Source organism: Schistocerca americana, chromosome 5 (assembly GCF_021461395.2).
Source record: "Schistocerca americana isolate TAMUIC-IGC-003095 chromosome 5, iqSchAmer2.1, whole genome shotgun sequence".
NCBI classification, from domain to species: domain Eukaryota; kingdom Metazoa; phylum Arthropoda; class Insecta; order Orthoptera; family Acrididae; genus Schistocerca; species Schistocerca americana.
The window spans coordinates 249617944-249643567 of NC_060123.1; the positions used below are offsets into that span (position 1 = coordinate 249617944).

At 44.1% G+C, this 25624-nt stretch overlaps 1 long non-coding RNA gene across 1 annotated transcript in view; it reads left to right on the plus strand.

Moving 5' to 3' along the window:
* Positions 1-25624, plus strand: part of LOC124615840 — a 415576-nt gene that overhangs the window by 51460 nt on the left and 338492 nt on the right. Inside the window, exon 2 of the long non-coding RNA XR_006979812.1 lies at positions 2691-2854. This is a non-coding gene — a long non-coding RNA (uncharacterized LOC124615840). The remainder of the gene's footprint in view (positions 1-2690; positions 2855-25624) is intronic.

Sequence of the window (25624 nt, forward strand, 5' to 3'; positions counted from 1 at the left end):
AGAAAAACTCTTCTGTCTCTTGAAGAGCCTCTTGCGCAAATTAACATTTAGCAAAGCAGCACCTGCACTTGCTGCACAGACCATTACCACAGATTTAAAAAAATGGTTCAAATGGCTCTTAGCACTATGGGACTTAACATCTATGGTCATCAGTCCCCTAGAACTTAGAACTACTTAAACCTAACTAACCTAAGGACAGCACACAACACCCAGCCATCACGAGGCAGAGAAAATCCCTGAACCCGCCGGGAATCTAACCCGGGAACCCACAGATTTACTTTTTGTTTATGTGTGTATTAATGGCACTCGTTCCATTGAAAGGTGGCTACACTGAGTCACAGCGCCAGAGATTGCGCCAAAGAGTTTTATTCCGCCGCCTACACTGGCAGTGCTTGTTCAGAAGTTGTGGTGGTTAGTGCTTTGCTGAGAGGGTGTTGATAGCTGTACTATTTGAGGCCATGTCGTGTGCAGTTGTTTTGATGGGCTAGGCAGCAGACGTTATTCGAATGGAGATGTTGTAATGATCAGAGTGTACTTTTAGTCAATATATATGAAGGTAAAAAACATTTTTTTATTTTTTTTTAAATTTCCTAACTAACGATGCCTCTTGGTCACAGGTTCAGTCAACAAAGCATCTGGCTTGTGTTCATGTATTAGACTGTAATTCGGGTTTCTATGTGCAATTATAGTATTTCAGTTTTATTTAATTAATTCAGTGTAAATGGTATTTAAAATATCTTGTCTTATTGAGGAAGAACCGTGCCAGATGTGTACGTTGAATCACACTTCCACACACAGAACACCTACACTTGTGCCTTGTTGTTCGTAGTTTTTGTTTCGTAGCTTTTATAGTTGCTGGGGACTTAATTAATTAATTGTGGTAACGGAAATTTCCTTTCATTCTTTGTTGTTATTCTATGCAGTCAGATTGCGTACTAATACTAGTCAGGGCCAACCGGTTACGAGACAGCGTAACCGAACAGACAGCTACTAAATCTAAAAAGTAAAATTATTTGCATCATAAATAATTAAGCCCCCATGCACCATTTCACTAAGCACACGGCTGTGCGGAGTGGCCGTGCGGTTAGAGGCGAATTGGGCGGCCTCTCCCGCCGGTGGTTGGAGTCCTCCCTCGGGCATAGGTGTGTGGGTTGCCCTTCGCGTAAGTTAGTTTCAGTTAGTTTAAAGTAGTGTGTAAGTCTAGGGACCAATGAACTCAGCAGGTTGGTACCTTAGGAATTCACGAACATTTGAACTAAGCACACATTTCAATTCCTGTGTACCCTTGCCTTTTGCGGGCAAGTGCTGTACCAGCTGATCTACCCAAGCACGACTCACGACCCGTCGTCAATGTTTGACGCCTGCCAGTACCTCGTCTCCTATCTTCCAGAGTTCGAGTCTAGGTCCGGCAAACAGCTTTAATCTGCCACGAAGTTTCAGTCTAATACAGTATAAAGCAAACGACCATGTAAAATTTCATAACGTGTGAGTATTTTTCAGTAGAATTTGCGTTTTGTTGTAAATAACACCCGTTTGTAGCATACCGGTGTGTAAAAGTTAAGGATGAAAGTGACTTTTGCATGATGTGTCACTACCAAGTTACATAGCCGGCCGGGGTGGCCGAGCGTTTCTAGGCGCTACAATCTGGAACCGCGCGACCGCTACGGTCGCACGCTCGAATACTGCCTCGGACATGGATGTGTGTGATGTCCTTAGGTTAATTAGGTTTAAGTAGTTCTAAGTTCTAGGGGACTGATGACATCAGAAGTTAAGTCCCATAGTGCCCAGAGCCATTTGAACGATTTGAACCAAGTTACATACCTCGATGAAACTTCGACCATATACTATAGAAGAAACTGCGACAGTATAGTACAGAACGTGGCTGCAAAGTATGCAATCTACATCTACATCTAAATCTACATGGATACTCTGAAAATCACATTTAAGTGCCTGGAAGAGGGTTCATCTTGTTTAGCGCGCGGAAAGAACGAACACCTATACCTTTCCGTACGAGCTGTGATTTCTCATATTTTATCACGGTGATCGTTTCTCCCTATATAGGTCGGCGTCAAAAAATATTTTTGCATTCGGAGGAGAAAGCTGGTGATTGGAATTTCGTGAGAAGATTCCGCCGCAACGAAAAACGCATTTGTTTTAATGATGTCCACCCCAAATCCTATATCATTTCAGTTACACTCTCTCCCCTATTCCGCAATAATGCAAAACGTACTGCCATTCTTTGAACTTTTTCGATGTACTCCGTCAGTCCTATCTGGTAAGGATCCCACACCGAGCACCAGTATTCCAAAAGAGGACGGACAAACGTAGTGTCGGCAGTCTCCGTAGTAGATCTGTTACGTTTCCTAAGTGTCCTACCAATAAAACGCAGCCTTTGGTTAGCCTTCCCCACAACAATTTCTTTGTGTTCCTTCCAATTTAAGTTGTTCGTAATTGCAATTCCTTTTAGGACTCATGTGGATGACTTCACACTTTTCGTTAATTAGGGTCACTTGCCAATTTTCGCACCATACAGATATCTTTTCTAAATCGTTTAGCAATTTGTTTTGATCTTCTTATGACTTTATTAGTGTGATAAACGACAGCATCGCCGACACCTATGACTACGCCTGAGCCGAACAGCGTCCACCAGACCACGTGGCCTAATTGTGCAACACTACCTACGGTTGCAGATTCGCGAGAGGCTTCCCCGTGTCCGCGGTCCATCACGTGACCTCGTCCACGTCAGCCAGCAGGTAGTGCGACTGCCACTCCACAGTTCCTCATTCGGGTCTGACACTGGAAGCAACGCCACGCGACTTCGTCCCCGTCTGCTTCGAGGCCACCACTCTGATCTGTAAGTCACAGCACTCCAGTCGGAGGCTATATTCTTCAGCAGTTCCAGCTTTGCTATGGCTAGCTCTGATCTGGAGCATCTCTGTACATCCTGCTATCTCTTACCTTGTTAGAAATTATGCAGTTCTCTATCTCAGTCTTTTTCTTCCTTTTAAAAAGGTAATATCTCGCTGTGTTGGGGAGTATGCCAATGGGGTAGTAGAAATAGTATATTTACTTAGAGAAAATATACGAGGGTAATCCCAGAAGTAAGGTCTCCTAGCCGGCCGCGGTGGTCTCGCGGTTCTAGGCGCTCAGTCCGGAACCGCGCCACTGCTACGGTCGCAGGTTCGAATCCTGCCTCGGGCATGGATGTGTGTGATGCCCTTAGGTTAGTTAGGTTTAAGTAGTTCTAAGTTCTAGGGGACTGATGACCACAGATGTTAAGTCCCATAGTGCTCAGAGCCATTTGAACCATTTGAACCATGCTGTTAAGAAAGTTATGAACCTCTTCTTTCACCTCGTCATCGGAGCTGAATCGCTGGGACAACAATTAACGCTGACAGGTACTGTGAGACTCTGAAAAAACTCAAACGGACAATTCAGAACCGGAGAAGAGGAATATTGAGCAAGGGCGTACACATTCTCCATGACAACGCTAGCCCACACATCGCGCGGCAAACCATTGCTCTCCTGGAACAGTTTCAGTGGAACTTAATCACCCACCCACGCTATAGTCCTGACTTGGCGCCCAGTTCCTAGGTTAAAAGAACATTTGGCCGGAAAGCGATTCAGCTCCGACGACGAGGTGAAAGAAGAGGTTCATAATTTTCTGAAGAGCATGGCGGCGAGCTGGTATGACATGGGCATACAAAAACTGCCACAGCGTCTACAAAAACGCATCGACAGAAATGGTGACTATGTCGAAAAATAGCTAAATGTTTAAGCTGTACACTGATGTAAACCATTGTAGAAATAAACAGGTCTATGTACTTATAAAAAATAGGAGACCTTACTTTTGGCATTACCCTCGTATCTATATGTTGGCCATTTAAATGATATCCTTAATTACATTTAGTAACTCTGTGTATTCATAAATTAATCTGTGAGTCAAAAGGCGTTGTCACTCGAAGGTATTTTCAGAGAGATATTCACATCGCTGTCACTGTGTATCTATGCCTTGCAGTTCTCGAGCGAAGTGTCCAGATCCTCTTTATTTGTTTCATCCGTATTTACTGTAAGCAACAAAGGCGTCGCGCTGCTGTAGACGTTTAAAGTAATTACACACCAGCTCGACGTCCACGATGCATTTAAAGCTTTAGAAACAGATTTTCGAGGAGGACAAAAATTCTTCAGTCACTCGTTAAACGAAAAACGTGTCACAGAGAGATGATGACGACTACGCACTACGCAGCCGGTGCAAAGCAGAGCTGTGATTCAATTACTGTAAAAATTTTATGGTTATTACTCTGTTTCCCTCTGTTCAGGAGTAAGGTTAAGTTACGGACAGTTGGCACAACTTATGCACCCAGTTTTAGACTTTGACATCACCTGTTATTTTCATATTGAGGACGCCTATCTAAAGCAAACTTCCATCTTCGAATAGAGTAATGTATTGCGTACTGTTAACATATCTATTTAAACATTTGCATACATGAGATGTGGGGATATAAAACAAATTTACCCTTCCACCATGTCTCTCCAAAATGTTGACGTTGTGTCTAACTGTGGAATTCACCTACAGTATTACTCCATACGATATTAAAAAAGACAAATAAATATTTTTTATGAAACTTTCACTTATCATATCTTCTGTCGCTAGTTGATGTGATGCTTACATCAGCAGTAAAGAAAAGTACCTGTGCTTTATCGATAAAAGATGAGAGGTTACTTGCATAAAGTAAGAACAATAGTGGACACAATACTCAGCCTTGTGGGCCACTAGTAGTGCTAAGTTCCAAATTAAAATGTAATTCGGTATGGAAACTGCCTGCACGGTCTACTATGACATTTTCCCTTGAGCTAGCTCCGTCACCAACAGTTACTGTGTCTTCTAACCCGTAAATTTTCGTTTCTCCAATAGGATGTTTTGATTTTCTCGGTCAAGTGAGTTTTATAAATAATAAAAATCCCAGTAGGAGAAATTTTATCATATTCTACGACATGTTGTACTGCCCAGTGAAGAGGTCGTTCTGGAATCCAAAATTTTAACTGACTCACAAGTTCATACACTTACAAGTTCTCAACTATTCTTCAGTACATTATCTTTTCTCAGAATTTTCAGCTGGACGTTAACCGTGAAATCTCAAATAATTATTAATATCTGTCTCAATAAGTTCCTTTAAAAGGAGTTAAACCACATCGTACTTCAGTCGGTCTGGAGTGATGTATCGTGTGCTTGATACTTGTACAACCTCTTAAGTTGCCTGTAGATTTCATGTGGATGTTTTATGTAATGCAAGGTCCATTTTTAAATAATCTCACTAGGTGTCAGTTTAATCTTGGACAGGTAACATGTAGTTCTAAAAACTGGGAGAGGACGAAGTTTCAAAGAAAATGATTAGGACAGGAGGAAAAAGCATAAAAAAATAACTTGCAAAATTAATTATAGAATATGGGAAATTAGTTACAGAATATGGGAAAGAAGTTTCTCGCCACGGAACCTTTGCATAAAATTTTCTTGGTCTTCTTGGCGTGTCATATAAGGGGAAAGACAAAACATAAAATATTAGATTCAGACCTTTCAGCCTCCTCTCTATAACGTACAGCGTACACTAAAACGATCATTTCCCAGATAGAAAAAAATAGTTTCGAAAAACAAACTCTTCGTTGCAGGAGAAACAATGCATTTATTGAGGCGTTTCGCCTTTATGGGACATCTTCAGAAAATTTTAATATGCAGCAGAATTTGCATTTCTTTAAAAAATTCTGATGATGCTCCAGAAGGCCGAAACGCGTTAGTAAAAGTATTATGTCCCTCGCAACCAAGGCTGTTTTCCTTGCAAAGTAGTATCCACGGTTGCGTACCTGGTAGTCCATGGTGTGTGAAGGCTTTTAGAAAAGATTTTAGTCAGGCATAGGAAAAAGCTGGATATGAGACAATAGCCCATTTGCAAGTCATGAATGAAATTATAGGAGAGAGCAATCAGTATAGATTGCCACCCTGCTTAGCATTCATAGATTTGAGAAAGCGTTTAAGTTGATTACAACGAACTGCCTTTGAGTAGCGAGGTATTGATTCATCATACACCGAAGAGACAAAACACTATCATCACTGCACACTTTGGTATTGAAATCCATCTGGTAGCGATGCGAACACACGACGCGGTCAGAAAAGTACGTCGGTCACACTCAAAGTCATGAGGAATCCATTGTTAAAATTCCAATATAAAAAATGAAAGAAAAATGATGCCACGATCGCAATCTATAGAAATTACACTCATGTTGCCATATTATGACGCCTTTATCATTTATCACGTGACCACAGGCAGTACTTGCAAAATGGCTGACATCATGTTTCGTTTCGGTAGCGTGCTGTCATTGAATTCCTTATTAAAAAGGGAAATGGGTTGCTAGAATTCACCGCTGACTTCAGTGTGCCTATGGAGAAGTCTGGAAGAGTAACAGCAGTGCTAGGAGGTGAGTGAAACATTCAAAAGTTGGAAACACTAGTATCAAATATGCGGTTCGTAGCGGTCGCCCGCGAACTGCCTCCACGGAGCGCAACAAGGAAAGACTTCACGAGCTGTACTAGAGAAGGCAGGCGCGTCACAGCGGATGAAATCGCTGTGAAAGTTGCTGTAGGACATAGTGCAGTGTCAGAAATGATTCAAACCTTAGGTTGTCGAAACGCTTATGCCCGTTAAGTCTCACGTTTATGGACCAAAGGCCACAAACTTCAGAGAAGAACCATCGGCCAAAACTTCTTCAGAGACTTCAAAATGGTCATGATTTTTTGACTAGCATTACGACAGGCATTGAGTTCTGGTTTCTTTATTACGAGCCTGAAGTAGGACGCCTGAGAATGCAATGGCATCGCTTGGATTTGTCATCTAAGAAGAGTGTGAAGACAGTGCCATTTACTAGGAAAGTTAGGGGTACTATCTTCTGGGTTGCAAACGGTTGCATTCTGATTGATTTTCTCGAGCCTGGTCAAACCATAAGTGCTGCCCGCTATATCGAAACACTTTTGAAACTCCGTTGTGAATCGCGGGGCAAACGCCCGGGGAAGGATCATCTTGGAACACGATAACACAGTTCGTGTCGCTGTGGATAACGTCAAGACATTTGGGTGCGAAACTCTTTCACATCCTCCCTACAGGGCCGACTTGGTTGCCTCCGACTACTATTTTTTCGGTACTGTTAAGGGAAAGATGTGAGGCCAAAGCTACAAGCTGGTGGACGATGTTCAGCAAGTAGTTCGCCGGTGTCTTCGGGAAGCTGAAACGTGGTTTCATCGAAAGGACGTCCGCCCCCGGTAGCTGAGTGGTCAGCGCGACAAAATGTCAAACCTAAGGGCCCGGGTTCGATTCCCGGCTGGGTCGGAGATTTTCTCCGCTCAGGGACTGGGTGCTGTGTTGTCCTAATCATCATCATTTCATCCCCATCGACGCGCAAGTCGCCGAAGGACGCCAAATCGAAAGATTTGCATCCGGCGTACGGTCTACCCGACGGGAGGCCCTAGTCACACAACATTTCCATTTCTATCGAAAGGACATTATCAAATTTGCAGAACGATTGGAGAAATGTGTGCAAAGAAATGCAGACAAAGTTACGAAAAGCATGTAGATTAAGATGGTGTACTTGGTTTATCTAAAAAACAAAGATTAAAACTTTTGAAAGTTGTTGATCATTACTTTCAGTATGGCCTTGTATACAAGCGGGGCAGAGATGAATGGGGAACCATTCCAGTGACTATACAGGTCGGAAATGGGGAACTCCACGGACGTAAGCGACAGGACAGATTAGTATCGCCCAGCGTCTGCGAACGAACATCTTGGGATTGGCATAGCTTGGCGACTGTTCACGTGCTACTGTCGTGGAATCTATGGACAGTGGAAAACTACGAGTATACGCCTCAGCACAGAACGTGAAAGCCACGGGCTTGCGCTCTGTGTAAAGCAGGCTCTGTGGCAGATATGAGGACAGAGTACAATGCTGGTGCAGCCACAAGTGTTTCGGAGCACACCGTTCAGTGATAATTTTTGAACAAAGGACTTCGCAGCAGTCAACCCCCACGTGCTCCCAACGACATCATCAATTACGATTGTAGTGAAGACGGGATCGTCGTTATTGGACCTTGGATCAAAGGAAACGTGTCTCCTGGTCGGATGAATCAAGCTTGTTGTGACACCAGGCCGATGGTCGTGCCCGGAAATACCGTCATCCTGTCGACCGGCTGTCCGAAATATGCACCGCGCCTCAGACGCCGGCCTGTGGCCTGTGGCTGCAGTACTATGCTACGGAGGACGTACACTTGCACTTCCGTGAGACGTATGGCAGTTATCAAAGCCACCATGGAAGCTGCGGACTCTGAGAACCTTATGGCGGATGGTATCTTTCAACAGGATAACAGTCTGTCTCACATGCTCAGTACTGTGGTACAGTTGTTTCAGGAGCATACAGTGAATTCACATTGATATCTTGTGCATCGAATCCGCCCGAGCTGAAGCAAATGGATCACGTCAGTAACGCTATCGATTGCCAGCCAAAAGTCTGTTAATTCCCGTCGGCGGCCGTAATGACGTCGGAGACCTTTTCACGTGAATCAACCGAGTGCAAATGACAGCTCCACCAATGCACTGCCCTTTTATACATTGTGTGGAGGATACCGCCATCATCTGTATATGTGCATATCGCTATTCCATGATTTTTGAGATTTCAGTGTATATCATACAGCATTTAAATGTGTAGAACTCAAAATGTTTAGAAATGTTGCACAGAACTAGACCTCATAGCCAACAATAACAAAAACTGTAGAAAATGGCGGAAACCGCTGATAGGGGCGTCTAGTGCGTACACCTTCGTGTGATTAAAAAATCAGTCACTAAGCTGAGTACCGACCAAAAAACAGCAGGTGTTCTTAGCGACACTATCCTCTAAGTACAACAAACACTTTCCCGTACAACGAGTCCATTGCTGCATTGGGGAAATGAGATGTGTTACTCAGCTCAACTGAACGTGTTCGCAATACGTTGAAATAGTACAAAACACCCTTTCCAGCACCTTACACATGTGCATACTGAATTCCCAAGTTGTTCTCAAGGTTCATACCGGAAAGAATAGCCGGCAGCTGTGGACGAGCGGTTCTAGGCGCTTCAGTCCGGAACCACGCTGCTACTACGGTCGCAGGTTCGAATCCTGTCTCGGGCGTGGATGTGTGTGATTTCCTTGGGTTAGTTAGGTTTAAGTAGTTCCAAGTCTAGGGGACTGATGGCCTCAGATGAAACCATCAGGAGGTCGTCCATCAGACGAGGGAAATGGTTCGACTTTGATAGAACCACATTCCATGCGCTCTTTAATTTTCAGTAGAATAAACCGGACCTGTAAGAAGACATGACCTATGCAGAAAGAACAAAAAGTAGGACGAAACGCTTTAGATTGAACTGTGTGCTGTTCCTCATTTCGAAGTATATTTGACACAAAAAGTTTCTGCAGTGTTCTTGTTTGTAAAGTTTTGTTTTGAGAACTGTCAACAATAAAGGATATTTGAGGTACATTGTGTTTTAAAAACTTTTAGAGATCATATACACGCAGTAAGAGCCTGCGATGGTAATAAGTCGGGGCAACGTCAAATGAAGCCCAGTATGGCGGTCAGAAGCGATGTGATGGTGCTATCATGTTTCCCCGGAATTACTTTTGGGGATCCGAATCTCAGTCGGTTAAAACAGAATGCTTATAGCATCACTGTCTTGTCCCTCTCTCCGGCTGTCCGACTGTTTAAACACTTTTCTCTGAAGAATGGTTAGACGTATCGAGTTGAAATTTATGTCACATATTAACGTCTATGGTTCCTTAGCGATGTCAAATATATAAACTTCTAAGTCATGCCGGCCGGGGAGACCGAGCGGTTCTGGACTCTACAGTCTGGAACCGCGCGACTGCTACGGCAACAGGTTCGAATCCTGCCTCGGGCATGGATGTGTGTGATGTCCTTAGGTTAGTTAGGTTTAAGTAGTTCTAAGTTCTAGGGGACTGATGACCTCAGAAGTTAAGTCCCGTAGTGCTCAGAGCCATTTTCTAAGTCATGCAATCAAAAGATACTACTATTTATGTCACATATTATGATGCTTCCAGCTCAACAAAACCTATAGGGTACTTCCCGCTGACCTAGAATCATGTAATTTGGCAGGAACCAATGTCTCATAGTACAAGTAAAGGAAAGATCCGAAAATTCTTAATCTGTACGTCGTTACACGAAAAAATATTGTCTGACTGTCCATGTGCTGACTCCTTTTTTTTCTCATCAACGGGTGTCCGTATCAAGTTGAAATTTATGTCACATGTTAAGGTGTATAGTCCCTTGGCGATATAAAAAATACAAACTTCTAAGTCAGTGCAATCAAAATATATGGCTATTTGTGGCATTTTGATACTCGGAAATTCCCTCATGAAAAGCTATAGGGTAATTTACACTGATCTAGAATCATGTAATTTGGCAAGAAGGTAGGTTTCACGGTACAAGTAAAGAAAAAATCCAAAAATTGGTAATTTGTAATTATAACACACTTTTTTTCATTTGTTTTTCTGTCTGTCTGTCTTTTGGTCTGTTAGAACCCCTTTTTCTCAAGAACAGGTAGAGGCATCAGGTTGAAATGTATGTCACTTATTAAGGTCTACGATACTTGGGTGGTGTATAAAAATTTAATTTTCTAAGTGATTGCAATCATAAGACACGGCCATTTATATCACAAATTGATACTCGCAAATTTATTCATCAAAAGCTATAGGCTACTTCTCATGGGACTAGAATAATGAAATGTGGCAAGAATCAAGGTTAGACAATACAATTAAGGGGAAAAAATCCTAAACTCTTGGAACTGATCTTGAAAGTTTCGGACTTCGCAGGACTTGTCACTAACGATGTCGATAACAGGCAAAAACAGTTGAGATTCTCGTTTCCAAGGATGGGCGCACTGTCTATATGCGTCATCAAGTTTATAAGGAATCGTCGGTGCGCGAGACAAACTCGCGCTTACCCGATTTCCTTTGCGGATGACTGTCCATCCAGGATAGCGCGCTGCCTTCTTGCGACCGGGAAGTTCCCTGACCAGCCGGTAACCTATCACGGGTTCGCCTTGCGCTTCGCAGCGTGCGGACGTGGAAGAGCAATGCTGCGCGAGCGGCAGCTATTCATTTTCCCTGTTCACTCCAAGTTTAGTGAGAACAGCAAAGTCCAAGTTTCTCTCTGTACAGTCTGAGCTCACTCGCCATCCCGAACGTTGGCATCGACATGGAGAGTCCTGAGAAGAACTCACAAACACGGCAGTAGCGACGAGTAGTGACGGAACAGATGAAAAAAAAAAATTGCAAGGATGTAAGAAGATGAACCGGTTTCCAAACGTTGACACGGCAGACGCCACAGCACATGCAGAACCCAAAATGCGCAGAGAGTAAATGTGTTCGCTTAATCTGACGTTGGTCCGTTTTAAGCCTTTATTGAATATAGGGATAAGAATGAGGACCGGTTACATTCTATGTTTGCGGGCAAACTGCTGCATTGCGAATGCGGAGGCCTGTTGTTGTTATCGTTGTTGTTGTGGTGTTCAGACCGAAAACAAGCTCTCCCCGCTAGTATATTCTGTACGATTTATGACCTCCGATACACAGAGCTTAGAAAAAGGGTACGGGCCAAGCTTCCAGCACACATTCGTCACACTCTGGAGAAGAACATTATGCAGTATGGACAGATGCACAAATTTTGCTGTCCAAGTCGCAAATTATTTATTGCAATTACGCTTTTCGGCGGACTACCATCGTCGGATAAATAAAATAAGGAATCACTGCAGTACATTTCGTCAAATACCCCATAATCGCATCTCGATGTAACATTTTATACAGATATGGAATAGAATGACGACATGTGCACAGTCATAGGTAAAAGAGGTAACAGACTTCAGTTCGTTGGTGGAATACCGCAAAAATGCAAGGAATCTGCGAACGAGATTGCTTACAAGACACTCATGTTATCCATCCAAGAATATTGTTCGAGTGACACGCACCAAGTAGGTTTAACACAGAATATTGAAGGAAGGCGTCACAAATAGTCACAGGTTTGTTTGATCCATGTGAGAGTGTCACGAAGATGCTGAAAAAACTGAACTAGCTGACATTTGAAGACATACATCAACAATGTCGCAAAAATCTGCTTCCAAAAGTTTCAAAAGTCAGTATTAAGACTCTAGCAATATACTACAGCCCTTACGTATCACTCCCGTAACGGCAGTGGAAACAACGCTAGAAATATTATTGTGCTCGCATATGTATTTAAGGAGCCATTCTTCACGCGTTCCATAAGCGCTTGGATCGGGAAGAAACACTAATGCGTGGTATCATGTGAAATACCCTTTGCCACGCACTTCACAGCGGTTTGCAGAATATAATTGTAGGTGTATAAATTTTATACGAGGACATCTGACGCTTAATGTTACGTGCAGGTTGTTTTTGAGAGCAACATTCAGAGAATATTCGCTTTCTTCTTTCCGTGCTGTACAGATAAGAGGCAATGTTTACTGTAAATTGTGTATTGGCCTGGCAGTGTGCGTAATTTCAACGGCACGTATGACGTGGCTAATTATTGTTAGCCGGCCGGAGTGGCCGTGCGGTTCTAGGCGCTACAGTCTGGTGCCGAGCGACCGCTACGGTCGCAGGTTCGAATCCTGCCTCGGGCATGGATGTGTGTGATGTCCTTAGGTTAGTTAGGTTTAATTAGTTCTAAGTTCTAGGCGACTGATGACCTCAGAAGTTAAGTCGCATAGTGCTCAGAGCCATTTGAACCAATTATTGTTATTTGTAAATGCGCAGACTGCCACAGGCGATTTGGAAATGGGTCTTCGTATTGTGGAAAATGTGATATTAAATCAAATGTTCCTAAGACATGTGTTCTTAGATCTGTGACCGATAAACAGCTACATGTTCTCTTGCCACAAACTGAACCACGATTCACACTTGTTCATTGCCGTTGGTCCCAATCACAGACCGAATGGGGTCATACAGTGCTGAAGACGCTGAATTAGTTAGTGAGTTGTTTATTTCTCCACATGATGTTGGACATACCTGCGTAATACAATAATAAAACAGAATTAAAACTTAACGAACATCCATGCTTTTATCTATTTACAGGTGTCTACAATTATGAAATCAATGTTACACTCTTCATTCACACCTCATCACTCGCCATTGCACACATGCTGGTACAGCACACACTATACACACAAACTTCCGCCTCTCATCAAGACCACGGCGGTGTCCCCAGCGTCTTCATTAAATTTTTTGTGCTTCCCTATTTGTCTGTCAGAAAAAAAATACTGAATCAGCATCCCTCCATAACGAAGGAGGTACTGAACTCAGGAAGCTGAAAGCAAGTCAGAACTTTCCATTACAGATGTTGGGCACACAATATTCCAATAACATGTATTATACTCTCAATACTTGCGTAGTGACAGAAACATTTTACTTCTTAAAATTTTTTTACCAACGCTTTAACATTTTTCACCAACCTACTCACAAGAGAATCAGCCCATCACACACCCTTCGATTTAGTGGTAAGACGGCCCAGTGTATAGCCCGTCAAAAACCGAACACTGATCAAGCATGAAAACAGGATGAAGGCGTACTGAACTGTGAAAAAAGAAGGAAAATAGAAACAGTGAACTGTCCACACTTTGGGAACTGGGAGACCCATGTTCAAATCTCCCTCGTGAATCTTTTTCTCTCTCTCTCTATCTCTCTCACACAAAAGTATGAACTGACCGTCCGTTCATTGACGAGTATGTTCACTGTATTCAAATTTGTGTCTGTGTCGTGGTGTAACATCCGTTTGCATCAGGGAGGTGTAAGGGATGGAACTCCAGACGTACGTACCTGGCATTTGTTCTATACATGTACCACATGTTTCGATTCTTGCCTCCTGTTTTGCAAGTTTTGACTTGAATTCCTTAGTTGTAACATAGTTCAAACCCATTTATTTGTTGTTTTCATTTCTGTAAGAGTTCTGTGCGGCATCTCGCGTGCTCTCACAGCTCGTCACATTTACTTGCGACGGTAATATATTCTTACCACATGACTCATATTCTATAAACAATGTATAGTATGGAAATTGCCAAGAAGGCAATTCAGATGGTTCAAATGGCTCTAAGCACTATGGGACTTAACATCTGAGGTCATCAGTCCTCTAGACTGAGAACTACTTAAACCTAACTAACCTAAGGACATCACACACATCCATGCCCAAGGCAGGATTTTAACCTGCGACCGTAGCAGCAGCGCAGTCTGGACTGAAGCGCCTAGAACCGCTCGGCTAAAGCGGCCAAGAAGGCAATTGCCACAGGGAGAACAGACACGTCAATGAACGGACGATAAGTGAATAATTTTGTGAAAAAAAATATATGGGGCGCGAGGGAGACTTGAACACGAATCTCCCTCTTTACAGTCCAACACGGTGACCACACAACAACAACAACAACGACCACGTGGTTCTTGCATTTTGCTCGATGTTGCACGTCTTGATCTTAGACAGTTCACTGCTTCTAGTTTTTTCACAGTTCAGTACACGTTCTTCCTCTTATCGTGCTTGATCTGTGTCCATTTCACCGTTAAATCTTAGGGGGTGCGATGGGGAGTTTCCCTTGGCAGTGTGTATTGCTTTACTGCATAGTACATAATATTTATTTATTTCAAGTTTCTACTACCAGTCACTTTTTATTTTATGCTTAATCTAACACAATGAAACGCGTTTCGAACATGTTATGTTCATTTCCAAGCGTTAATACATACATACATACATAGAGAAATGTTACTTAAAAATAACGTCTTAAACTGGATTAGTCTAGAACACTTTATCCATTGTTTTTTAATTTTTTAATGTAGCTGCTGCTGTGGCATTTGGGGGGAAGGAGGGGGGCAGTGTATATCTAGAAATCGAAATCAGTGATGTCTTCTGCTGGTTTTCTTCTTTGTTGTTGACTATGTATATTACAGTCTGTATCGGCTGTAGATAGATTTGCTTCAGTTACGTGTTTAATAAGTCACAGATGCAAAAACTAACGCGAATTCTTTACAGACGAATGGAAAAAGTGATAGAAGCCGACCTCGGGGAAGATCAGTTTGGATTCCGTATAAATGTTAGAACACGTGAGGCAATACTGACCCAACGACTTATCTTAGAAAATAGATTAAGGAAAGGCAAACCTACGTTTCTAGCATTTGTAGACTTAGAGAAAGCTTTTGACAATGTTGACTGGAATACTCTCTTTCAAATTCTGAAGGTGGCAGGGGTAAAATGCAGGGAGCGAAAGGCTATTTACAGTTTGTACAGAAAGCAGATGGCAGTTATAAGAGTCGAGGAGCATGAAAGGAAAGCAGAGGTTGGGAAGGGAGTGAGACAGGGTGGTAGCCTATCGCCGATGTTATTCAATGTGTATATTGAGCAAGCAATAAAGGAAACAAAAGTAAAGTTCAGAGTAGGTATTAAAATACATGGAGAAGAAATAAAAACTTTGAGGTTCGCCGATGACATTGTAATTCTGTCAGAGACAGCACAGGACTTGGAAGAGCAGCTGAACGGAATGGACAGTGTCTTGAGAGTGGGGTATAAGATGAACATCAACCAAAGCAAAACGAGGATAATGGAATGTAGTCGAATTGGTCAGGTGATGCTGAGGGAATTAGATTAGGAAATGAGACACTTACAGTAGTAAAGGAGCTTTGTTATTTGGGGAGCAAAATAACTGATGATGGTCGAAGTAGAGAGGATATAAAACGTAGAATGGCAATGCCAAGGAAAGCGTTTCTGAAGAAGAAAAGTTTGTTAACATCGAGTATAGATTTAAGTGTCAGGAAGTCGTTTCTGAAAGTATTTGTATGGAGTGTAGCCATGTATGGATGTGAAACGTGGACGATAAATAGTTTAGACAAGAATAGAATAGAAGCTTTCGATTTGTGGTGCTACAGAAGAATGCTGAAGATTAGATGGGTAGATCACATAACTAATGAGGTGGTATTGAAAAGAATTGGGGAGAAGAGGAGCTTGTGGCACAACTTGACTAGAAGAAGGGGTCGGTTGGTAGGACATGTTCTGAGACATCGACGGATCACCAATTTAGTATTGGAGGGCAGCGTGGAGGGGAAAAATCGTAGAGGGAGACCACGAGATGAATACATTAAGCAGATTCTGAAGGATGTAGGCTGCAGTAGGTACTGGGAGATGAAGAAGCTTGCACAGGATAGAGTAGCATGGAGAGCTGCATCAAACCAGTCTCAGGACTGAAGACCACAACAACAACAATGCGTTACGAAAATAGCGTGAAAGGTTTTTATATGTCAGTTGATCACTTACGATTTCATCATCTTGTTGCTTCACTTGCATCACTGGCTGAAAATAAGTATGTAATATTTGTTACGTATTCTGTAACGGCTTTGGACATGTGGGTTTTAGTTATCTGTTTCATTTTCTTGTTCAGTTTTGTTCTACTGTTGGATTCTGTGGTAGAAAATACTGTGATAGTTTCAGACGAACTCGGAGGTTCCCGTGATTTCCGCTTGTTACACAAACGCTGTAAAGCTACTGGCTGGATTTAGCCGAGACGTTTACGTTGGAAACGCGAGCGGTGGCACACAGAAGCGAATCACAGGCGGCGGTGGTTGGAGGCGGCCACTTGTGAAGTAGCGCGTGAAGCCGCGTGCTGCGCCCGCTGCTGCCTTTTTGCTCCGTCGCGGGTGTTCGGCGCATGTCCTTTTCCAGCTCACCGTTATCTGCTGAAGGTCCATTGCAATTTTTATTTCAAAGTGCGGCATGACCGCAACAGAAACACCTAGCAGTTGTTTTTATGGCGCATCGCTATTGTTCGAAAGTATATCGGCGAGCGGCGAACTGCTTTCGACATCTGACAAATACTCTACGATCTAGTACAGCTGAGTGCTTCGTACCGTTACCTTCATATCGTTTCCTGCTCTACTTCTGATTGTAATGCGTAACTTGTCTTTCTAGTAATTTCATCCCATTATACACTGTATTCAAAGAAAAGTGTCGAATACGGGGTCCAGAAACGCATACTTTCCGAGATAAACACGCGTTTATAGGAAGCGCTGCGCGACGCTTGGTTGCGGATATTAACACAATCATTACATTGGCGCTCCGTCAAATGTGTCGGCAGGCTATTGTGATGTTTTACGCACAGCACTCTGCCTACTGTTACGTGATCTGCCGTCAGTTGTGCGGTTCGAGTCGTGTTGTAGCCTACGTTAGTTTTCGTCGCGATTGTGTGCCTTATTGTACAGTATTGTCAAACCTGGATGCGTATTACGCTGGTCTACCTTCTTCCGAACGCGGAATCGCTTATGTGTTTAGTGTTATTGCGCCGTTTGTACGTACAAATGGTGTAGTTCATTCACATTTTTTATCTTCCACCACTTGTTGGCAATGGAAACCTACCACCCAACAAGTGAAATGGCGGTTATTACACTACTGGCCATTAAAATTGCTACGCCAAGAAGAAATGCAGATGATAAACGGGTATTCATTGGACAAATACATTATACTAGAACTGACACGCAATTTAGGTGCATAGATCCTGAGAAATCAGTACCCAGAACAACCACCTCTGGCCGTAATAACGGCCTTGATACGCCTGGGCATTGAGTCAAACAGAGCTTGGACGGCGTGTACAGGTACAGCTGCCCACGCAGCTTCAACACGATACCACAGTTCATCAAGAGTAGGGACTGACATATTGTGACGAGCCAGTTCCTCGGCCACCATTGACCAGACGTTTTTAGTTGGTGAGAGATCTGGAGAATGTGCTGGCCAGGACAGCATTCGAACATTTTCTGTATCCAGAAAGGCCCGTACGGGACCTGCAACATGCGGTCGTCCCTTATCCTGCTGAGATATAGGGTTTCGCAGGGATCGATTGAAGGGTACAGTCACGGGTCGTAACCGATCTGAAATGTAACGTCCACTTTTCAAAGTGCCGTCAATGCGAACAAGAGGTGACCGAGACATGTAACCATGGCACCCCATACCATCACGCCTGCTGATACGCCAGTATGGCGATGACGAATACACGCTTCCAATGTGCGTTCACCGCGATGTCGCCAAACACGGTTGCGACCATCATGATGCTGTAAACAGAACCTGGATTCATCCGAAAAAATGACGTTTTGCCATTCGTGGAGCCAGGTTCGTCGTTGAGTACACCATCGCAGTGGCTCCTGTCTGTGATGCAGCGTCAAGGGTAACGGCAGCCACGGTCTCTGAGCTGATAGTCCATGCTGTTGCAAACGTCGTCGAACTGTTCGTGCAGATGGTTGTTGCCTTGCAAACGTCCTCATCTGTTGACTCAGGGATGGAGACGTGGCGATCGGCTGCAATCCGACCTTTATCAAAGTCGGTGCGCCTGACATGGAGAAGCATGCGCTGCGTGCGGTGGAAGAAACCCCTTGGACCAGTGTGCGACGATTAGCATAAGATGAAGGCGCGTCTCACCCTCTTATCTGGGGGGGGGGGGGGCGGTGTACTTCATGAACAATTGCTGTAAGCATATCATCTACAGCCCACTGAGGACCTAAGGCCACAGAGGCATCATAGCAGATGGTGGTTCTTTCAGTGGGTGCTACAGAAGTGCGCCGCAGATCCACTTTTCACATCCAAGATTTTATTTACCGATGAGGCAGGCTTCACAAGAGATGATGTTGTGAATTTACATAACCAGCATGAATGGGCAGTTGTAAATCCCCCAGCAATTCAGGAAAGAGGACATCAACACCGATTCTCAATCAACATATGGGCAAGTGTACTTGTAGGGTCATACGTGCTACCACAAAGGTTAACTGGGGCGCACTATCAGGACCTAATTAATGTATTGCGTACCTTGCTGGAGCCTGTGCCATTCCAGCAACGAATACAAATGAGGTTCATGCATTATGTCTCACCAGCACACTTTCATCTCAATGTGCGCGAACGTCTGGCACAGACATTTCAGGACCGCTGGATTGATCGGAGAGGGTGGGTGGGGGGGGGGGGGGGCACACCTTGGACTGCTCGTTTCCTAGACCTTAATCCTCTAGACTTTTGGTTGTAGGGACACTTGAAGGAATTGGTCAACGCCAAACCAATCAACGATGTGTGGACACTGCAGAGTCGTGACTTCAATATATGCCAGCTGGCCCGATTAAAAAAAAAAAAAAAAGGCTCATTGGCTTTGGGCGCTATGGGAGTTAACATCTGAGGTCATCAGTCCCATAGAACTTAGAACTACTTCAACCTAACTAACCTAAGGACACCACACACATCCATGCCCGAGGCAGGATTCGAACCTGCGGCCGTAGCGGTCGCGCGGTTCCAGACTGTAGCGCCTAGAAGCGCTCGGCCAAGTGCTGGGCACAGTCTGTCATATTAAATGCCCTTTTGCAACACATGAAAAATTATATAAGCACCATAGATGACAAAAAATATTCATTTACTCGAAGCAGATGACGTTACTTTTAATTTAAAAAGCTGTGTGTCGAAAGGTTCGGGGTTAAGACGCGCACCTGTGCTTTAAGGTTAAACAGATTAGGAAACAATATGACAATGATAAAGCTTACTTCAAAGCAACCAACCTCTTAATTTCAATCAGCAACCAAGGTGCGACTGGATTCCAACCGTCCCTTCTGACAATTTCATTTTGGCTTTAGCCCTGGTAAATAAATGGAAATGTCGTGTGGCTAGGGCCTCCCGTCGGGTAGACCGTTCACCTGGTGCAGGTCTTTCAGTTTGACGCCACTTCGGCGACCTGCGCGTCGATGGGGATGAAATGATGATGATTAGAACAACACAACACCCAGTCCCTGAGCGGAGAAAAATCTCCGACCCAGCCGGGAATCGAACCCGGGCCCTTAGGATTGACAGTCTGTCACGCTGACCACTCAGCTACCGGGGCGGACCAAAGCCCTGGTAACAGTTGGCTGTTAATATTTTAAAAGTTAAACTGATTGTCAGTTATTAAGACCGCTCTGAAGGAAGATCGTAAAACATTACTTGTGAACACTTACTACCGCTCGACCACACTGGCCTGCGGTACGACTACAACCGCCTTGTATAGTTCAAATGGTGCGTCATTCCTTACGCCGGGGGGCAGAGAGGTGCATTGATATGAAGGGACGCCACGCTGAACACCTCAGGTAAACACGTGTTTACCGCATAAGGTATGCATTTCCGGACCCATGTTTATTGGACTTACCTCAGAAAGTATGCATTTCCAAGCCCATGTTTATTGGACTTATTCTTCTTGTTTCGACGAGAACTACCGCTTCTGAGAGCATTCGACACTTTTCCTGAGCACCCTGCAAATTCCACAACATTCCACAGAAACAATGGAACAATTTGTCTCGAATACTGGTTTCCTGAACGTTTCCAGCAGTGCTACGAGAAAAGTTGCTTTCTTATATAAGATTTCTGAGAACTTTCGCGAGAATTTCAGACTGATTTAACCGGCTGGTTACAAATTCTCTGTGTTTCTCCCATCCCCTTCTCTGATTAGACGAGGTGATGTTCTTAAACGCTAGAGATGTACGAAAGAATAGTTCGTACAACAGGCTTACGCACGGTCTCATTAGAGGGACAAATAAATTTGAATTGTCTCTTTGCACTCTAGACTTGTTGTGTTGTCATATCATTTCCTGGTACTTACATGGAACTCCTTGAGTGCGAGGTCGCAAGTTTAATTTTTAATAAGGCTCATGTAAATGTGTTGTGTTAACAGTTGAGACAGGAAAAATATTAGATGCTAATGACTCACCATGTGCATCAGGAGAGCGACAGAAAATGAGTGTCCGGGAGGCGCAGAGATCAACCTTCTACGGGATGCATGTATTACGCATCACAAAAAGAACATCGTTGAAATTTAATAAATATTCAAAACAAACCATTAACTTGCACCATGAATACCGAATGAAAAACGGCGCGCCACATTGATCGCAAAGATTCGCGTCTAAGCGAAGTCCTTGGGAGTTAAAAACTGTCCAGGACGTTCAGCTAGGTATTCATTCTTAAAGAATGCATATAGGATGATAGTGGCGTAACGGACTGACAATAATTAATGGAATGCGATGGTATGCAACCGAATGCGAAACAGTCTGTCGTGGAACTTAACGGGAAACTGGCTATCCTTTAAAGCGTAGCTGGAGATAGCGCGATGATATGTTTTGTAGGCACGGAAAAAGGCACCCAGAGACTGAATTAGTACAGGAGTTCCAGGTGGTACGAATTGCTAAGTCACACACTTTTCAGGGGGATAGTTTACTCCAAAGAAGTGTAATTTTTATGTGCAGACCAGGAATCGAGCAGAACCAAGTTATTTTCACCAGCTATTGGCCAAAAGCAGTGCTCACATCACATTTGCAGTTCTCTTATTACTCTTGCTTGCTGTGACGTAAATATTCCCCACTACCCTTGCAAGTTTACCCACTCGAGAAAGAGTCATAGGGGGTAGAGCACTTCCAACTTCTCGCAGCACAATAAATCTTTCCAGCCATTTTACAGTCCAGATTTATAGTCGGCATAATTGCGTACTAATGCGTTAAGGCATTGATGTTAGTTTATCTTGATACAACTCTCTTGGTACCTGTAATTTCCCGCGTGTCTTTCAAAAGCTCTTTCTCGTGAAGTCCCAACTGGTCGGAGATTAAATCAAATTCTTCGGTGAATGATGGTATAAGTTTGTTTAGCTCATCTATAAATTTTTGGGCCGATTCCGCAGCGTGCTGTGCATCGTCAAGTTGACACTTTGTTTGAAATTTCGTGGTCTTATGTCTTCCAATTCTGTAACATTGTCTGAAGTTATGCAACCAACCACTGCTTCCCTCGAAACCACTGTAAGCTATGTCGCGCACAATTTGATGTGCATTACGTGTAGGTCACTATCGTGTACATCCTGTACATTGCACCGAGCATCCTTGAATAGCGCAAACACCAGTCTTTGTAACAACTGCGCATTGTCCTCCCTTCAGTATTCTCAGTTTTTCTTATGCACGACACGGTCATATTGCTGCGGACTTAAAATGGTTCAAATGCCTCTGAGCACTATGGGACTTAACATCTATGGTCATCAGTCCCCTAGAACTTAGAACTGCTTAAACCTAACTAACCTAAGGACATCACACAACACCCAGCCATCACGAGGCAGAGAAAATCCCTGACCCCGCCGGGAATCGAACCCGGGAACCCGGGCGTGGGAAGCGAGCTGCGGACTTATTCGAAATCTGTTCGTAATTGTTCTTTTACTACGCCGCGGATGATCTGCCACGTATGAGACGTGGGACTTAGGGAAAGCAGGAAAGGTGTGGACGGGGTCTAATCAGTTACCGTTGGTTGCACAGAAAACACATACACTTTATTTTTAAGAAGCAAAACTCTCAACAATCATTTTTAAAGATTTTACTACACTGGCGGCTGAAAGCTTTATTAGAAGAACTGCTAGTTATTATCGGCTAAAAGCCACAGACAATGTTACAAACAATTAACGGCTGAAGGCCTGATTAAGAAAGTATTAGAAAGTATTCAAATTATTGGGGGCTGAAGCCCACAAGCAATTTTCAGAATACTCTACATGTTAAAATACTGAAACCTTTTTAAAACAATCTTAACGAACATTAACATTAACGGCTGCAGGCCTTATGAAGAGAAAATTGAAAATAATTTGTCGGCTGAAGGCCACAAGCAGTGTTACAAACAATTAACGGCTGAAGGCCGGAATTACAAGTGGGGAAGGCAATAACATGTTAAAACATTAGGGTCAATTTTAAACAATTATGACAACTCGTCCAAATAAGACGGAGTGATCCACAGACAGTGCTCCCTGGATCGACCTGAGGTTCAAATGGCTCTGAGCACTATGCGACTCAACTGCTGAGGTCATTAGTCGCCTAGAACTTAGAACTAATTAAACCTAACTAACCTAAGGACAGCACACAACACCCAGCCATCACGAGGCAGAGAAAATCCCTGACCCCGCCGGGAATCGAACCCGGGAACTCAACCTGAGGAAGGTGCCTACAGCTGTGTAAGCGATGAGACAGGTAGCCCGAGTTGTACTCACGTAACAGGATGGCAACTCACACTACGGGTAGATTAAGCGCCGACCGACCGACTAACCAATCCGCCTAAGGCCTGATCACCGGTACAACGATGGAATATTTTTAGGCAAGGGTGAAGAGACGGAGAGCACCACGTCTTGAGAAACACACCAAAGGCTGAAGGAAACACCAAGGTAGACCTCCCAAAAACATATGCACAGTACAACTGAAGAGGCTGTCGAACTACACACCGTGTCGGACAGCGTCAACACGACGAGGAAAGGTACACTGCCCGAAAAATACGCTAACCTCCAGGGCAGGTAACTGGGGCGTTAATGACCACAAGGCAGAAAATACCGCTGGTTGCACTTCACTAATAAGAATAATACTAAATTAAAAACTAACATCAAGGAGTAGAAGGCGGCTAGTAGCTTCCGCCAACCTGACAGACTCCACTTGTTGCGGTTGGTCTCGCCGACCCTGGGAGCAGCAACACTCAAACAACAGCAAGATCTCAAACAGTGGAGGTTTCAGTACTGGATAAGGTTCACTCAACTTCAAGAATGCTGGGTTCAGTCGTCGGCTACAGCCCCTCGGTCCGACAGTGCCTGCACGCCGTCAGCGGCCCCAGCCTGTTCTACACCGGAAATTACTATGGGGGGACCACATACAACACATGACCAACCGAGCTAGCGCGAGGATCAAACAGCTCTACCCTATGCTCAGCAGGAGTAGCACACTGAACAGAAGGGTGTCGAGGTCCATATACATGACACTTATCCGACCCCTGATGACGTACGCAGCTCCTGTCTGGGGATACGCTGCGCCTACACGCCTGCGCCGTCTGCAGCTCATACAAAACAAAGTACTCAAAATCATAAGCGATGCTCCACGATACACACACATACACCTTCACCGGGAATACCGACTTGAGACTCTCACGGAGGTAATCGACAAACTCACCACAAGACTATACAGAACCCCAGACATTCGCAGAACCCGTTTGTTCTGAATCTGGGGAACTACGACCACAACCATAGATGGAAACATAAAAGACCAAAAGACGTACTTGTAAGGACCTAGCATCTATGGCCAAGCACAGCAAACACAACGGTACAGGTGAACCCCTGTTAATCAGACCCATTACTGGGTGTCCAGCTGGAATACACTGCCGAATAACTGGCACCACGCAGGGAAGCCGTACCGTACACTGCATGCAGACAAGCTCCACACATCCCACACACAGTGAGATGATCTATGGCCGATCTCCAACTACTGTATAACGATCTTGATTGTTCCAGGAATGTAGCGGCTGCAGCAAGTGGGATACATCGCCATCACTTGCCACGGTAATGATGCATGATACTTATACTAACGCCGGCCGCGGTGGTCTCGCGGTTCTAGGCGCGCAGTCCGGAACCGTGCGACTGCTACGGTCGCAGGTTCGAATCCTGCCTCGGGCATGGATGTGTGTGATGTCCTTAGGTCAGTTAGGTTTAAGTAGTTCTAAGTTCTAGGGGACTGATGACCACAGCTGTTAAGTCCCATAGTGCTCAGAGCCATTTGAACCATTTGAACCCATACTAACAAATCCAACCTTGCATGAACTATCGCACCTAGTAAGCCACTATTGCTCTTACTAACCATCCCACTGTCGCAGAGGTTTTTTTCCCACGGCACGAGCCTTGGCACTTTTTTCCCTCTGCTCTTCAAATCGCTACCCTCACTCGCGTTTCGTCCACTATCTATCACCTGATGGACCGTGTTAATGCGTAGTCTTACCCAGACGCACGGATAACATCACATCCCACCATCCTGTGATGCACCTACTAGATAACTATCATGTTGATGGAGGTGACAGTAGAACTTTTGGTCTGGTCACCACGTTGGTGCGGCCTGGAGGGGCCCCATCTCTCTCTGTCGCGCTGTGGACCTCCTCGCTGCTCTGTCCGAAGCCGAACTGCCAGACACACATGACGACCTGGAAATACGAACCGTGGTGCCAAAGATGGTACCAAAGTACTGGCTATCGATAACCGCTGCTGCTGCTACTCGCGAACAAACAATACTAGCAAACTCTGTGGTGCCATTAACACAAGAAGGAAACAAGGCGTCACTACCGCCATTACAAGACGCCAAGCTACGGCTCAACGTATATAATTGTGTTAGTTAGTACCAGCTCCACAGACAACGATTGTCCTTTACCACATTTCACTGAAGATGATACTTGCGGTTCCCTGTCCGATAAGACTGATGACCTAAATGGTTCGACACCTGCTTTAATATCATTTTCACTTGTTAAGCATGTATGGTCATTATTGTATTCCTCATGTAGATTGTCCACACAGTCGAGCTTACACGGCACCACACATTCTACTGACTAATCTTGCAGAAACGCTAACATTTCATCTGCCACTTCGTTCTCATTCTGCGAAATTCCTTGTCTCCTTTCTGTCGAGGTGCCAACTTCGACAGTTGTTGTTGTAGATATAACGAAATGCTTGCTTTGTTCATCGTTACC